Genomic DNA, 18,465 nt, shown 5'->3' with positions numbered 1-18,465 from the left:
CGTGTTTTCCTCAAACGGAAAAAATTGGGTATTTCTCCAGATACGCACAAATGGAGTGCTATGTCCTCCCCGTGTATTTCTCCCCTAACGTGAATGAAGTGCTGAGTGTGGTTGTTGGAGGCGTGGTCATGATGTCGAAGGTGGTGACGAAGGTCTGATGGGCGTTCAGCCTTCCCACTCCTGCGCCTTTTTGGCTCCTCGCCATTTTCAGCCTGCCTGTTCAAAACAGAGCAGCAGAGTGTCAAAGCGGCAGGGGGGGGGGGCAGCAGAACGGAGGAGCAGCAGAGGGGCTGAGCAGCAAGGACTGGCCAAAAGCATGGAAGAGGGAGGCAGGGCCTGGGAAGATCGGTGGGAGGGCTGTCTGTGTGTCAGTCCCCAACCACTGGTAATGTGCAAGGGGAGGAAAAGGGTCAGGAACCCAGGAGCAAGTATCACTGAACCTGGAGCATCTGTAATGCCTCTTCACGGAAACAATGCTATGGGAATGGCCATCTACAGAGAAGGAAGCACGTGTAAAGGGAATCAGTTGTGATCCCGCATTTAAAATGGAAGTGGAAAGCCCTTTTTTAAATGCAGGATTTTAGGCTGGTGTAGAAATCCCCTAAGACTCATCATCATCACACTACCGCAAGCTGCTGAAGATAAACAAGTGTTGAATGGATGTAAGTAAGTCCCATGCATGCCTTTCTCATTGAACACCAGAGCTTTCCAACATAACCATTTGCCATTCTAAACGATATCTAAGCAGCAGAATGCTGAGCAGGAACCTGACAGCAAGATGGGAGCGTCCAGGAAAACCCCAGGCAAAGTGGGCGTTTCCAAACAAAGACAAGGTTTATTTAATTAGGAAAATAAGAATGAGGCATACCTTCAGACACTTAAGAAAACAAACACAAAAAATTAAATTCTTCACTAAAATTCTGACTTCACTGGTGAATTGATAGACATCATGGCAAGTTACAAGAATTCTAGTAAACGGTTACCAGCAGTCCTTTTGTTAACAAGCCGTTGTTTCTCTTAGGTAGAGAGCAAGCCAAGTCTCCCAGTCTCACACCATCTGACAAGCTGGTTTCCAAACAGGTACCCTCCCTGTTTTTGTGTCTCATGATGGCGATGAGGGGAACAACACGTCATTTTATTGGAAGAAAAGTTCTATTTTCAGGGTATATATCATGACATCATATATGAAGTAATTTTGAACCAGTAAAGATCCATTCCAGCTACCATTCCAAAATAGACTAAGAGAGTAATCCTATGGCCACTAGACAGCAGCTAGACGGCCATAGGATATCCTGTTTTCTGGGAACCGACCTCAGAGCCCGCACTCCGAGGTTGGTTCTTGGAGAACTGACCTCCCCCCACTTCCACGCTGCCTCCAAGGCAATGCGGAGAAGCCCCGTCCTCCATGCTCACAAGAGGAGCGTGGAGTGGCCAAAAAGGGGCATGGCTGGGGGTGTTCTGGGGCGGGAAGGGCAGAAATGTCTGTACAACACATCCCCCCCAAAATCGGCTGTCTAGCAGCAAATGCCGGGCAGGAGAAGTGCAGAGGGAACGATCCCCTTCGTGCTTCTCCTGCCCTGCTTTGGATACGCGGTCACCTCCAAGTTCAGAGGCTGCCGCCTATCTGGACAGGATGGTGCCCTTAAGGCACAATCCTATGCATGTTTAGACAGAAAAAAGTCCTACAATTCCCAGCATGTTCCAGGGCTAGGACATGCTGGGAATTGTAGGACTTTTTTCTGTCTAAACTTGCATAGGATTGCACCTTAAATATCTTAGCTAAAAATCAAGAGGAAAGTAGCCACATGGGATCAACAACTTTCCTGTATGGTCTCCCCTGGCAGGAAAGACCAGATTGAAAGAGATGTAAAATGTTTACCATACATACTTCTGAGCAAAGACTGTCCTTGAAAGCTTAACCTTTAGCTTTAAGCAGGACAGACAGCCAAAAATATGGCTACACTTTGGTTAACAAAATTACTAGCATTAATATATAGAATAATTCTCCTAACCCCTACAGAATACACATGGGTGCATTGGTGGGGGGTATTGCTTTTATCCTGGGACAGGGTAAGGCAGCCTTCCCCAACCTGAGGCCCTCCAGATCTGTTGGACTTTCAGTCCACAATCCCCAAACAGCATGGGAGTTGTAGTTCAACACATCTGGGGGGGCAGGTTGGGGAAGACAGGGGTAGAATATTCTGGCTGTCATGAAAGAGGAAATAGCCACCCTTTTGTTCTTGCATCTACAATAGGGCTCTGAGACTGTGGGCTCTTCTACACGAGGCATTTATCGTGCGCTCGTCATTCCCTACTCACAGTTGTTTATGGGTTCTTTAAACAATGATGTGACCCACCAGTATCGCTTCAGTCTAGCCAGCACTTTCAGCAAGTTTTTGTAGAGCAGGGAAAAGGCAGCATTTAATTGTGAAAATGAAAGAAAGCATGATTTCCTCCTGTGTATTTGTTCTATTCCACTATACCACAGTGCCACCTAGAGGTTATGTAATGGAAAAGCAGGAAAGGAAGCATACCTAGTACAGAGTTCAGATCTCAATTCTGCAACAAAACCAAAAGGAGATGCAGCAGATTAAAAACCTCATATAGAAAAGCTCTGTTACTGAGTAAATGGAGCACACTGAGAACCCCTTGATCTTGCACTCTTCCCAGATGTAGTATCTAAAGCAGCAGCAGTGGCAGTATCATGCCTGTTTAAGGCTTTGTCTCTGACAAGTTTTATAGCCTGAGGGTGGGGATTTGAGTGCTTTCTCCCCAGCCTTACTGAAACTTTACCCACAGAGCTTTGAGCATAGGGGCCACATTGCAAGGAGAGGCTCAGCACCCTGTGCAGCTCTGGTCTGCCATGGCAAGGGATACAACAGCAATGTTATCTTGGGCACTGATGTGGAACTAATGACAAACTAGTTGGGGGCTGTGTTTGTAATGAAGAAGGAATACTGTCTGATGAGCACAGCTGTGGCAATGCCAGGAAGTGGCATGTAAAATGAATAAGCCGCCTCTGAGTCATTAATCTCCAAGACAAGATGAGCCATCAAAAACAGCAGAACGGTTGGCGGGGTGAGGATAAGAGCTCCCCCTCTCCCTTGCCCTGATCTTAGGCTGCAGAATCCTAGCAAAATAAATCCTCTGATCCCAGCCATGGCTAGGCCATCAAAAATTACAGTCATGGGAGGGAGGGTCTTAATGGCCTATGACGAACCAGTTGTGATCCCAGGCTGCTCTGGATTTAATCCAGAGAGAGTTGGGCCAAGCTGTACAGATGGCTGGTTATGTAGAAAAGAGGCTTCCACTGGAAGAATCAGAGACACTGGGCTTCTCCATATGGGGCTTTTATCCTGCGATTGAGATTGGCTACTCACGGAAGTTTGCAGGTCCTTTACATGACATCGTCAATGTCCAGCACCTCTCCTATGCTTTCTGATAATTTCTGCAGCTTTATTTGAAAACGGAAATAATGAGGTAATAAAAAGAAACAGTTTGAATTTGTTTGTGTAAAGAGGAAGTGGTGCTATAACCACAGCACCATCTAGTGACTGTATAATGAAACATACAGAACGTGCAGATAAAGCTAATCCTCCACACACACAAAAAAACCAGGAATTGTGCGTGAAGCAGGCCATCTTAATCCTGCAAAGAATCCAGAAGCGGAAGCCCCGGTAAAGCTGCAGGATAAAAAACCTGATGTGGAGAAGCCCACCATGCTGCCAAGCTGTCAAGTATCTGCAGCAGTAGGAGTGGGAAAAGAGCACCCTGGAACAATGACAACAGCTTCCTGAGAGAGTCCTATAGAAGAAGGGGCACAGTGCCATCCAATAGTAAGGGATGACTGCAGAACAGAGGCTACAAGGAAACACACTGTAACGGCAGGTTCTTCCATCCCTGCTGGTCTTTGTCAGGGTGGACACTGAGCCCATAGAATCCCAGAATAGTTCTGATTCTGAGGAAGAGCAGTCGCTCCTGGGAGAGGAGCGCGCTCCTCTCCCAGGAGCGACTGCTCTTCCTCAGAATCAGAACTACTCTGGGATTCTATGGGCTCAGTGTCCACCCTGACAGTCTTTGACTATATCCCTATGGGCATTTAATTGGGAAGGCATTTTGTCAGTGGAGCGGAGGAATGCTGAGGTCATAACAAACGCAGCTGTTGAATTTTATGCACATACATTCACACCAGCACTTGTATGGCTTGAAATCAATACAATTTGCTCTGCCCAGTGAAACTGCAGTCTTGCAATACATCTGCATTATGATACAACTCATCTTTAGAAGCCTTTGAAAAGCGGGTAGAGCCTGAATGTGTTGTGTCATATTTAGGGAAAACGTTCACTTTTCAGTTCAACAAGTACAAATCCACTAAAAAATAATGTTGACTTCAAGCAAGAAACAAATAGGTGTGTAAATCTGCCCACACACCAGTGTACACTGCTGCTGTCCCTTTGCTTAATTACACCCAACATCAACATTCTCAAAAACATGTGCATGCGTGGCAGGACAGTCTGGTACATGCAACTGTTCAGACATCTCCTAGAACAGTTGTGCACTTGTGGTCCTATGGAAGACTGAACATGCACTCTCTTGCAAGCATGCCACAAGTTAAATCCCAGACAACCCACTGAAGAAATATCAGTTAATAAACAAGCAATCCGTTAACTAGTCAGTAGCCACCATCTGTAATGAAACATCATAGGCTCCAGTATTCTCTTCTCCAGCAGAAACTGACCCTACAAATGCAATTTTTAACTTCTCGTTGCTCGGGAATGGGGGAGCAAGACACTAAAAGGTGTGCATTATCCTGCTGCTCAGAGGTGTAATGTAAAGTGTGGAAGTACAGGAAAGATCAGCACAGCAGAGGAAATAAAGCCAAGGCAAGGGAGTACAGAGTACCTGTGAATGCACATTGAAGGCAAGCAGTGGTGTAGTGATGCCAGGGCTCACAAAGATGCAGCATGGGCAGACAAGCACTTCTTTATTAGCAGGGTTGCTAATGTCATCTGCCACCACTACCCTGTATGCCCCGGCCGTGGGCTGCGAAGGTTTGGAGGTGCCGCAGAAGTGATAAGCCAGATCTAGGTTTACTTACAAGGAGACTTTATCGAGTACTTACATTGCTGTGCCAATTGTATGCCCTGGCCATGGCATACACATCCCTCAGAATTCCCTGTTCCCTGTGAGCTTGCCTGCAATCCTTACAGTAGCTGGGGGAAAATGAGTTTTCACAGCAACCATCTATTGTTCCCTCTTGTAACACAAAGTAATTTGGGGTGGCTTGGTCTTGAATGGGCAAAGGACCCATCTGCTTTACAAAAGACCTGCTCCTGGTGGAGAAACCCCCCCTGCTAGAACTGGTTTGTTGATATGGATCAACACAGCTGCCTCCATTTTTAGACTCTTCTTGGGGCCGTGGGTATGAAGATTCTCATGATGAGTGCCTGCACTTCAAAACTGACCACGACACTGCTGAAGGCAAAGCAGGGTAAATGGGAATTGTTAAACTGCAATGGGACTGAATGCATAGATACTCTGGAAACAGATTATTTAATGCTGAAATCACTGTAATGAGTAGAATTAGGAGTAGTTATTAAAATATGTATAAACATAGTCACTCCAGCTACAATCTTTATTAAAAACATCCTTTCCAGGTGAGTCAGGACTGGGGTCCAAGCTGGCCCAAGTAGCTGCACACATGACTTAAGATAAGAACAATGCCTCAACACCCCCTGCCACCTTGCCACAAATACTGGGATACAGCTGTTGGATTGAATCAGCCTTCTGCAATCTGGTGCCCTCCTGATGTTATTAGACGACAACTCCCATATCCCCAGCCAGCTTGGCCATGGTCAGGGATGATGGGAGCTATAGTCCAAAACAGCTGGAGAGCACCAGGCTGGAGAAGGCTGGATTACACACTATTTCATTAGCAGTAAAGTATTACTGCTTAGGGTGACAGACTTGAGCTGCCAGCATTTTACCTCCTCTCCAGAATGTCCCTGGCTGTGAACACAGTAGCCAAGAAGTCTCCCCCTCTTCTCTCCTCTCCCCACAACACTGCAGCAGTCCCTATTCCTTACGGCCTTCTCTGCTGTGACTGGGTTAGCCAGGAATTCCCACTTCATCCCCTTGCTATAGATCTGTCTTAGGAAAGAGGATAATTCATAAGCAGGAAGCAGCCTAGGAGGCGAAGTGGGGAGGGAGAGGGAGAGGGAGAGGGAGAGAGAGATGGTAAAAATAAACAGGAATTCACTCAAAATAACGCAGCTTCCAGCATGTCCAAACAAGGAGGGGGCCAGAAATATTCATGCAAATGTGTATACATGTGCCGCCCCAGGAGTATTATCCGTGCCTGACCACGCGAGGGGCACCAGAAGCATGCATATAAGCACTAGATAAGTTTCTCAAAGAAAACTAGGTTGTATCCAATGTTAGTCTAACTTAAATCCCATTCATTTCAATGGATCTACACTAAGTAGGACTAACATTGGACACAACCCAGTGTATTCAAAGATGCCCACCAGCCTCAAATACTTTCCTCCAATTTGGGAGTGCCAACGCCTAGATCCCTCCCTCTTCCCCCTGCCCATCTTTCTGTGATGGTAAAAAAGGAAAAGGAAGTTCTATTACCACCTGCAGCAGCTGCCAGCACATAATGTTCTGTGCAATCAAGGGGAAGTTCTATTACTGCTCAGAGATGCCAGTGTCCCCCTCAGCCAGCCTGCTGCAGCAAAGTAGCCTCCAGGCAGTTGCCTACCATTAGATGGGGTGCGCAGCAGCAGCCCATCACAGGGAACAGATCTTCTAATGCCATTCAGAGCAGCAAACTGTCAATTTTGTTTGGTTTATGATTAGATTTTTTACTGTCCTGTGGGGAGTCACCAGTTCGATTTCTTGCCTCGGGCACCAAAATATCTTGGGCCTTCTCTCCCTCCAGCACTCCCAGGAACTAAACCTCTCCTGCCCTGGCCAGGGCCTTTCCTGAATCCTGCGATGACACTAAAAGAGCCTTGTTCTGCCTGCAAATGCCATGAATAAGTGAATGAGACACAGTGCAGGAGCCCCTGCCATAAATACCCACTCTCAACAATGAGAGCATGGGACAATCAAAAATAACCGAAGACGTCACAAGTATTTTGAGTGCTTCTTTGCTCTGCCTTGGCTAGGTCAGCTTCTCACTGGGTATATGTGAATGAATAGGAGGGGGCAACATTTCAGTATGCTTCAGAGTGCCCCCTTTTGGATGGTAAGGGTGGGTTTAACTCTGGCTCCATTGAGTCAGTATGGTCAAATGCTGAACAGGGAGATTCACAGTTCTCTCCCAAATTGTGCCTTTTGCTCCCGCTTCAAAAGGATGGCAAAAGCGCCTTAATCCATGCCTGCTAATAAGATCAACAATAACCCATCCTTGAAGGCACTTTTTTAATTGAAAGAGTGGGGAGCCTCCCCTCTTCCAAATCAGGCTCTCTACCCTTTTTTTAGTGCTATGGGCCAGCGTTCCAGGAGAAGCAATGACGTGACTCCATATAGCTCATAATGTACTGTGACTTCACCTGCTATCAGTATGGCCAGCTACTTGTGCACATTTAAGCGCAGAAGGAGATAATAAAACAGTCTGTTCTTTTTAAGATGGAGAGAGATGCCCAGGGCTTGACCCTGTTGAGAAGCCCCTTCTTTTGATCCTATAAGACCTTCTACCTATCCCTAATAGTTGGCTGTGGTTAAGGAAATGTGCTCCGCTCATGCTCAGAGACATTGGATTTTTATCATACTCTGTGTATTAGTTGACTTACCAGGTGCCAAGATCTTTGTATTATCACAGCAGCAACTGTTTTGTGAATGGCCACTCTTAATAATGTTATTGTCACTTTCTGCATTTATTGTCGTTCTGACCTCAGTGTTTATCATTCTTTCCCCCCCACACCATATATACTATATAAAAAACCCAGAACTCTCTATAATATTCCATGCATCTGCTCGGGTGGGCTATAATCCACAAAAGCTTGTGCCAGAATACATTTGCTAATCTTTTAAGGTGCCACGCAACCCTGCTGCTTCACTGACTGGATGGAGCCAGCGTTGCTGTTTTCCCTTCTTCACTGTTACTTAGCAGGCGCTAGGACTAAGGCCGAGCTCAAATCAAACTCTGGTCAGAGGCCTGTAGATATCACTCTATTAAGTATGCAGCAGATAAACCACACTCACATATTTTCTGCACGGTAAGTAATAGTCAGATGAAATCAGGAGAGCGTTCTAGCCACTTGGGTAATCAACAGGCTGCGGAAGCCCAGAGAATCAAATGAAAACTCCCAGTGAAACCGAAGCCCAGCCATGTGGGGAAACGTCCACTCTCCTGAACAGCTGAACACTAAACAAGAGCACAGAGCCTGGTATAAGAGGTGACAGATGGAACCCTCTCCAAACCTTTCAGGCTCATCAGTGCCCTTTACGGAGAACGGGCTCCTTCACACCAGGCTTCTATCCTGCGATTCAGATTGCTCCTTCAAGGAAGTTTGCAGGCTCTTTACATGACATCATGACCCTCCTGCACTAAATGCCCTTTGTTCCATTTTTAAATAGATCACAGATAATGAACGATCAAATCCCAACCCCCCCGTGTTCCGCTTCAGTTTCCTCCATGAAAAGACTTAAAGGGGCAAGAAGAGGCGTGAGATCAACGGAAGACTCAGATACGGGGAGAAGGAAGAGAGGGGAGGAAGCACATGTAAAGGGAGTCAGTGGTGATCCTGCATTTAAAACGGAAGCAGAAAGCCCCATTTTAAATGCAGGAATTTAGGCTGGTGTAGAGATGCCCAAAGACTAAGGACATTTATTTACTTACACTAAGTAAGTAAATAAATGTCCTGTCTTGCTGTCTTGCTTGCTTGCTGAATTGCCTTTGGTCAGTTGCACAGAAAGGCTCTGCAAATCCCCTCAGGGACAAGGAATGTAAAGAACATTTGGTGGGGATTTACAATGGAGAAAAATAATGCGACCGACGCTTCCTTATATATACACACACGCACGCTGCATGCGCTCTCGCTCAGTGGAGCACAAGGGAGCCCTCTTGACTCTAGGCAACTGAGCTGAGCTCTCAAGTAACAGATGGCATTCTTGCAAGGAGGGTATGACCCAAAGTCACAGGCCAATATCGAAAGAGGACTAATTGTTCCAACCTCAAGTAAGAGATGACGGGCTGGTGAGCAGCCACAGCTTGGAGGGTAGAAGAACGTCTAGTTGCAACGCAGGAAGCCAGAAAAGGCACCAAAGTCACGGGAACAAACCCTTGCTTAATCTGCCCATGAAGATGAGCATGAGGAAAAAGAGACCGGTTTTGACCTCCTCATCTGCAGCTCACCTCGAAAGGCCAAAACAGACATTAATTTAAATGTGTGTCTAGCAGCTATGTCTTCCCTCCCCTCTTTTTTTTACTCTGCGGTAGGTGTAGGGACCTTATTCTGGATCTGGACCCTAGCATGGCCAGTAAGGTGTGTGTGGGGCTTTTAAGACATGGACTGCGGGGCCTGTGCCTCCTCTACAGTAAAAATGGAGAGAGAAAAAGACATAGCTGCTAGTCACACATTTAAAGCAATGTCTGTTTTGGCTCTCAGGCAGGCTGCTTACTGGACTGATGATGAAACAGGGTGCCAAGGCTTCTTTCACAGGTTGCCTGCCAGGAGTTCGCATTAAACTGGCATTGTATGGAGGAGGTTCACAGCTGTGGGCATGATCTGGAGACGGGACAATGCTACCACTGCCAGAGTCGGAGTCCAAGGCAGTCTTGCCAGGAAGCCAGCAAACACCATCCTGGAATCTCTGTGGGCGCGCTTGCCTGACCCTGACTAACAAAAGGCTTACACATACAGCGGGGATACCAAGGTGCCCTTGTAGTACATTCCTTCCCTAGCTGCCTGCTCAGCCTCTGAGTCATAACGAGCAGGACTGTGGACACTGGGAACGCAGGGTGCCTCCTCTGATTCAGTTGCTGGCCAGCAGGTGTTCCTTTGGCCTAAGAAGACGAGAAAGAGACCCAGAGGCCAAATCGAGCCCACGTTCCCATTTCTGCTCTCAGTGGTCTGCCGAGTGTTGCTTGCACTTGTCCCAAAAGCAGTGGCATCACAGACCCCTTCAGCGGATAGTGAAACCATCTCCCCTTTGCAAATGCATAGCTGTAGCCACACATCCAGGTAGGGTGGCCACTTACACTTCGCCAAAAAGAGGAAATGCATCTTCAGAAAAGAAGAGAAAAGAGGCCACCAATTTGCATAGCATTTGCATATGCAAATATATGTGTTTAGGTGCACATTTAGAAAGAATAAATATTATTTAGATAGAAATACAAGACAATTCACAGTAGTGGAGAAGACTGCCGAGGTGTCCTGTGTACCTGCTCAGCCTGCTATCCAGGTATTAAGTGTTGATGAGCAACATCAGGGCCTCCTCCTGCTGCTCTCCCTCCTTATGACTCTTTATCTTTAAATCAGACTTGGACTGGGCAGCCCATCAAACAGAGGACACCTTCAAACAGAGGCCTGCCCTCTGTCATATCTCCAAAATAGAGGACTGTAAAAGTAGGACACCTGGCCACCCTACCAGGGCATTTTCACTAAGCAGCTATGACGTTTTCCCCAGGATGCTGGTTTCTCCAGGTTTGTCCAGCTAGCCCAAGGGCTCCTTCAACAGCAGAAAGTAACAGGGCAATCGGGACTGTTTGCAACAATTGCAACTGTAAAGCAGAACGGAGAGCAGGAAAGGAGGGGGTTAAAATCCCTTTCTCCAGCACCACTGACTTGATCCCAGTGGTTAGGCAGGAGTCTTGACTCAATGGCAGAGCACATATTTTGCATACAGAAAGTCCCAGGTTCAGTCTTGGGCATCTCCAGGTAGGACTAGGAAAGACCTCTGTCTGAAACCCTGGAGAGATGCTGATTGTCTGTCAGTGTATGCAATTAAAACTGAACTAGAAGGGCCAATGCTCCGACTCAGTATAAGATAACTTCATATGCACGCCAAACAAAAATACATGTTATATATATATATATATATATATATATATATATATATATACATACATACATACACACACACACACACAGATTTTAAAATGTAAAATGTTTCAGTATAAAATACCATATTCAGTTACAAATAAGAGTATGCTGCAATACCACTTATAAACTGAGCCAGAGCCAGATTGGCTTTACATATGTGTGTGTGTATGTGTGTATTTTAAATTTATATTATAAACTGGATGTGCTACTGGTGGCAATTTGTTTTGTTGGGAGTGCTGAATTACACGCATTGCGTCGCCTGCATATTGATTAACTTCACATGTTCAATTCAGGCCCTATTACAGCTATTTTTAAGGGTTTTTTTTTAAATCTTGGGAGATTTGATCATGGATGTCTGGCATCACATCTGTTTTGGCCCTAAGTGCAGTAGTGTGCACATAGCCACATGTATGTAGAGTGGTATGTAGTAAATAAGAGTGCTGGAACGGGAGAGACAAACTCAGCTATGGGCATGTCAGCATCTCTCAGCTTGAGCCTAACTTACTTCACTGCAGAAGCATTATCAGGAAGAATAAATTAATAAAATAAGACTCACAAGTACTCTTTACACTGCAAAGTTCTCCAGAACCTATAGATAATAATGACAAGGATCTGAAAAAGAAATGGAAGCTGCCCAGGTGAGGAGGGTAAAAAAAGTAAAGCTCATTTTGGACACCTAGATTCCTGGAGCTGGACATGCCTAGAACTCCTACCCGTTAATAACTTAGCCATCACACAGAGTGCATGCTCAGTTAGGAAAGTAAGATGAGGTGCACTGGAACAGCTATGTCTGGAGTTACTAAGGGCAGGAGAGGTTTGTAGTTTCCAGAGCGTTTGCTGTAGTATTTGTCACAAGTGGGTCTACCCCAGACTAAATACCTGTGAATGGTCTTATGGACACATACTTCTGGACAGAAATATCAGCCATTCTTTATCCCTTTCATCTAGGAGCTCAAATGTGGAACACTTTCCTACATGCAGTCTGAGAGGCAGAAACTGTGGCAAACTTCAAAGGCCTTTGAAAAACATATTTATTTACACAGGCTTGTAACTGACTAGAACACCGCTGTTTTATTGCTCTTGCTGAAAGATATTAACTGTTTATTAGGTTTACATTGTACTGTATGTGTATTTAGTTGTATTTATCATGTGTTGTGTAAACTGGGTTTTATTATATTAAATTCTATATTCAGTAGAATGAAGGAATAAATGAAGGAAGGAAGGAATAAAGTGTGGGTTATATGTGCACATTTACTCCATTTTAATTTCACTAGTTGTATAAATTAGGTGAGATGGAGAGTTTTATCCACTTCCACATGGCTGGGCAGGATGGAGGGGAGTGTGGCATAGGCTGAATGATTGCACACTCCCAATATACGTAACAGTAAATAATAATAAACTGTTACGTCAACAGTGCCACGTGTGTCACACACACACCCCCCGCACTGCTCACTGTGGCACTTCGCATAAAAAATATGCAGTAGAACTATTTTTAAGGTCATTTTTAAAATATGCACAAGGGTTTTGTTTGTTTGCCTATGTATTTATTGCATACCCATTGACCTTATTATGGGCTAGTCTGATTTCTCATTTCCAGCCGAACTATTGATTTCAGCTGCCTTTGAATAATTGAGGAGTGTGTGTGTGTGTGTGTGTTTGTGTGTGTGTGTGAGAGAGACAGAGAGAGAGGAAGGGAGGGAGAGAGGGGGAGAAAAAGTCCTCTGTGAAGGGACTGCAGCAATGAAGGGAAGGAAGAAGCTTCCCAGGTTACTAGATGGAGGATACATTTCACCCCTTGGGAGACAGACGGTGAAGGCCAGATTGCAGCATATGTGTGTAGTAGGTGGGGTGGAGAAAGGAGGTAGGAAGGGATGGAAAAGGGGCTGTGGACTTGGGTGTCATTGCTCAAATGTCCCATTAGTGATTCTATGTGCAGTCAGTGGCTCGAGGAGTTGTGCTATAAATATTCATCATTGCATCCATTAATTCTATACAGCCCCTTTTAGTATGACAGTGCCTTTGGCAGGAAAGTCTGAGCAGGAAATAAAAGTGATCTTACCCCCAGGAATTTCCCACACAGAAAACATTATGATGAAGGAAAAACACATAGAAGGTGTGTTTAGATTGTCAAATATGACCTATGAACATGCATCTTTTTCCTGAAGAATTGCAGCTGATTGTGGCTCTTCAATGAATGCAACTGCACAAACATCTAATGACGTAGGCATGCATGCAACCATTATATGTAACGTTCTTTCCACAGATTTCACACATTTTCCAGCACCAAAGAAGTTTCTTTGTGGGGAAATTGTAAAGTCTGAAGCAGCCTTAAAGGGTCAGTGGATCAAAATTAAAACAAAACAAAACCAGGAGATGTTATTATGGAGTTATGGAGCTGGTCTACACCAGTCAAATTGAAACTGCCTTAGGCCTTCCTCAACCAGGTGCCCCCCAGATGTGTTGGACTACACCTCTGCCCATCCTGGCTGAGGATGATGGGAGTTGTAGTTCAACACATCTGGAGGGCGACACATTGGGGAAAGCTGCTCTAAACACAAGCAACTGCAGTGTAGTCATCACATATTGATGTGAACTGGGTTGCAAAAGAAGATGGCTGGCAGACGTTTTTGAGACAGCAAAAGCAATTTTTCAAGCAACACCAGCGGCCAGAATATCTGCAAAGAACCTAGTTCACACTAGTTGTGACTGCAAGCGTCTATACGGCCAAGGAGAAAGCCATAGTTTCCCATTTATAAGGGGAATGGATTATGGGAAATAGCCTGCAGTGTCATGAAATAAGGAGCATCTTCATTCATATGTGAGGGCATGGGTGGCCAACACCAAGGTCCAATCTACACAGGGCTTTTACTCCGGTTCTACTCTCCCCCAAGACAATTTTGTCAGATGACAGATGCCCCTCCTGTAGCTAGCGCAGCATTTCTTCCTCTAAATCCTCCCCCACCCCCGCTACTCATTTTGTGACAGATTTTCCCGTCACAGCGGCTTCAGTGCAGTTTAGGAGTCCATATGACCTCAGCTGGCTTCGGCACAGGCTGGTGGAAGCCACGCTGATTGGCAGAGGGGAACATTGCAGGGGGCAGGGGGAGAGCAGAGGGCTAAGCGGGTCTACCCAGAAGTAACTCACTGTTCAATTGCACTTTGCCAAGTACAGAGGCAGGGGGGTTGGGAGAATTCCTTTGCTTGTTGTTCGTGGCTGGAGCAGGGAGAAGAGCCGGCCCTGACACTTTGAAACTGCGCATTTGAGCAACAGAGCGGTCAGGAGAGTGGAGGGCAACCAGCCCTGATGCTTTGAAACTGCAGTTGTAGAACAGAGGAAGTGTGAAGGTACACAGAGCTGTACTGATTTTAAAACCTCCACTGAGCGCAGGGGGTGAGGCAGGGAACAAGCCTCCTCTCAGCTACTCTGCCCACGAAAACTAATGAGGTTTCAGGTGCCGGTTGCCCCATGCAAGCAGGGTTTCTTTTATGAATACTCCGCATTACTGGATGCAGTTTGCCCCGGGAGGAGCAAACCCGATTTCATAAAAACCCGTATTTAAACGGAATCGCCTCAAAAACCATCTCCATGTAGATTCAGCTCAGGAGTTTGTAGCATGCCTGAACAGGTGGAGCAGCAACTTCCATCCTCACTCACTTCAAGGGACTATAGGATGGCCATATTTCTCAGCCAGAAGTGAGCATCACAGAGCAAACCAGAGGAGGGGTGGCTAGTTGCACTGGTATTCAACATGCATTTATCACAAAAGCAGAATAGTCAATAGTGAAGTTTCTTACAAGTAGAATAAGTCAAAATGGGCAAGGGAGCACAGCCTGGCCCTGTGTCATTTTGAGGATATCTAAGCTGAAGGAAAAAACTCATATAATTTGGAACGTCCCCAAGAGCAACCAAGGGCAAAGAGAAACAACTCAGGCTCCCCTAAGGCATGAGAACAGACAAAGAATAGACTGGGAACAGGACAGTTTGCTACTTTAGGTTCTTAAAGGAAGGAAGGACTCTGATGAGTAAAACATGTTGTGAAGAATGGGAGGCTGCTCATTGACTCCTAGCACAATTAATAAGTGTAACTGGCTTGTGATACACAGATACACATGCACAGGGGATGCAGTGGGGGTTGGTTCACTGACTTTGACAAAAACTGATGGAAGAGAGAATAAGGAAGAGCTCATAACTTCCCTAAAAACGGCCTGTGCCTTCCTTAGGGATCTTCTTGGCAGGAATGATGGATGACCAATGGGCCAGACCTGGCCTCCAAAGCAATTCTATCTGGCTTCTGGCAGTCCTGTCAAATATTAGTCAAGATATGGTTAAAAAAAAATGCTCATGGTTTCAGCCATTCCCATACACGAGATCACTATTATTCCCATTTTATAGATGGAGAACTGGGCTTCAGGGCCATTGAATGTATTCATGAAAGAGATGGTACTTGAACCCAGGTCTTCAAGGGCTTAAGTTCCCCAACCACTGGATCTTAGAGTTACGAGTAGATAGCAGTAGAAAAATTTCCTTTCTCTTCAGCCCAGAATCATATCGTGGAAAGAGGTCATGCATGAATAGCTTCCAACGACTCCAGAAAAAAATTGTGGGAGTCTACAGAGGAAGCTGGCCTTAAAATAATGTTACTCAGATTATGGGATTAGCCAGCCCAGTCCCTGACCTGCCATCCTGGGCCATTGCTTGTCCTGTGTAATTCTTGTTTGCATTGGTTGCCGATGCTCCAGTCCCAATTGAAATATTTATGATACTGTACAATCACAAGCAGGGTTGGCATCAAGGGTAGGCATGGTCAGGCATCTGCCAAGGGCCAACACCCCAACAGGGGCCCACTACAAGTGTCCTTGGAGTTACTTCTCCTCTTCACCATTACAACCTGCTTGTTCCCCTGCCTCTCTCACCCTGGCCTAGACTACAATGGTGGTGAGAAGGAAGAGCTGTAGATGCCTCTGCCTACTTGCTCACTGGATCTCTGCCTGTCAAGCAAGCAAGTGGTAGCAATATGTCAGGGTGGACACTGAGCCCATAGAATCCCACAGTAGTTCTGATTCTGAGGAAGAGCAGTCACTCCTGGGAGAGGAGCGCGCTCCTCTTTCCCAGGACCAACATTCCTCCTACCAGCATTCCTAGTTTAGTTAGCAGTCCAGGCAGTGGCCAAGCAGATAGCAGACTTGGTGGATGCGCGACGCCGACGCAGAGAGCGGCGCCAGATGGAGGGCGCGGAAAGGAGGCGAAGTGCCAGGTTGGCGCGCAAACAACAGCTGCGCCCAGAGGATCCAAGGGAAAAGGGGAGGGACTCTCCCTAGTCTTAGTCCTAGTCCTAGTTCAGGGGTCTGCCAGTAATTCCCTTTCAAACGGGGAGCAACTGTTCCAACTTAGGGCATAGGTACTGTGCTGCTCAGATCTAGTTGCAATCGGTATAGTTGTTAAGTTGTAAAAGAAGAATAAAGCTTTGAAAGGAATTCCTTTGTCTGTGTCTGGACTTGGCTACTGGTTTAGACAGAGAGAGACCTCCAAGGAGCCCTTGACACAATGATGAGCAAGAGGATGAGGGGCAATAGCAGCTGGTGACAATGGTGGTGAGAAGATAGACCCACTGATGGAGGGGCCCCATTGAGGATATCTTGGGGCCATCTACATGGCACTGCTTTCAACCTCCACTCCGTCGTAACTGTGCAGCATTGCAGCTGCAAATTAGCTTCTGCTGTGTTGCGTTTTACTGTGAACTTCTCTGACGGGAAAATCTGCTGTGCGCTGACACATAGCTGTTGAAGTGAAGTAAGCTGTGGCAGTTGCGCTGCCCTTTTTTTTTACCATTATATTTAAATGCACAGATGCGCAGACACGTGAAGTGGCTGTTTTGTATTTTAGGGGTTCTTTTGTGTCTGTCCGTTCCTCATTTGGCAGTTCTTCGGCCCTAGTCTCTCGCGATGGTTCACCAAGGCATGTGCCCTTGAGAGTACATGCTTACCTATCATTCCAAAATGGTGACTGCAGCAAAGTTGATCCTGGGCCTTCTCCTCCCCCAAGACCCTGCAGCCCTTGATCAATGACTCTAAACCAGTCATTGCGAAGATACGAAGCTGCAAAGGTGTGCAAGAGTGTGGTTGAAGAAATGAGCACGCATCCCCATGCCTCTGTAACTGCACACTCCCAGAGGAACGGGGAGGAATGAAGGGGTGTCATAGAGTGACATAAGCACTAGAGATGCCTACCACACGCCCACCAGAAAATGGGAGGTTAGTTTGGGGAAGGGACAGACAGCTCGCAACCACCAGAAACCCACAACAATAAAAAAACATTGCAGCAAAACACGTCTTTGGAAATCTGCATTTTCCTGTTGAAAACCATGGTTAGGCTGCCAAGTGGCGATTACGTCATGTGTCCCAAAGGACCTCGAATTGCAGCAGCCCTGGAGTAAATGGCTCATGTAGATGGGGCCCTTGTCCAAGGGCCTTCAAAAACCTAGAGCCGTCACCTGTCACAATTATCCTATGAAAACAAAGTGACTGGGCCCAGGGTGCCAGCAGCCATGAGGAGCAAAAGAAAAAGGTGCAGTGTTCACCAGAAGGAGAGTGGAAGAGGCAGACAGGCAAAGGATAAACTGAAGAGGCTCAGCAGGACTGGTGTGGCCTACAGGCTGCCTGTTGAAGAGTAGGGGGTTTAGGAGTGCGTGCACCGCAATTAGGAGCTTCATGCTGTGTGGTACTCTCAGGGCAGGGTTAGAGGTCAGACAGTTTCTAGATCACAACATCCCCATAGCAGCCAAGCATGAGAGAAATCAAACACTTAAGAGAGTCACCAGAATTCCCCCCACTCCTCCCAATTAAAGTCAGATAATCTCACACCAGCCTTTGGGGACTACAGGCCTCCTGGCGATGCTACTAGCCAAGCTTTCCTAATGCATTTGCAAAACCGCCATGATGAGAGGTTAAAATGACCACGAACTGGCTGTTCTTTCCTGATTGTTTGCCCCATGGCCAGCTTTCCTTCTGTTCAAAATTATGTGGTTCTCACACCCAAGGCAGCAAGCACAGCAAGGGAAAAAAACCTCCATGAGCTTCAATACTGTGCAGTGATTTGGGATTTATCCTGGAAAAAATTAGGATAATAATAATATGCAGGTGATTCTACATTTACTTGCTGGGAAAGTAAGATTAGAATCCATCCCTAGCCCTGTTGCAAATGAGTAGCTAGCTATGAATTCATCCCAGGAAAATGGGGATTCAGCAGTGATTAAGCTGCATAATCACTGAATGAGTCTGCATTCATCTTTGGAAACTGGTCAGAATTAGACCTTTCGATTCTCTGCCAGGATGCAGAAGAAGAAGACAACCCAGGGTACATTCCAGAAAACAGCATACATACATGGAAGAAAACATTTCAAAATATACCAGC

At 46.1% G+C, this 18,465-nt stretch overlaps 1 protein-coding gene across 3 annotated transcripts in view; it reads right to left on the bottom strand.

Moving 5' to 3' along the window:
• Positions 1 to 18,465, bottom strand: part of ITGA7 (integrin subunit alpha 7) — an 85,107-nt gene that overhangs the window by 51,596 nt on the left and 15,046 nt on the right. The gene's annotated exons all lie outside the window — the stretch shown is intronic.

Source organism: Heloderma suspectum, chromosome 2 (genome assembly GCF_057233095.1).
Source record: "Heloderma suspectum isolate Gila_16-S chromosome 2, 16-S_ref, whole genome shotgun sequence".
In the NCBI taxonomy this organism is placed as follows: domain Eukaryota; kingdom Metazoa; phylum Chordata; class Lepidosauria; order Squamata; family Helodermatidae; genus Heloderma; species Heloderma suspectum.
This window is presented reverse-complemented; position numbering and strand designations above follow the sequence as displayed.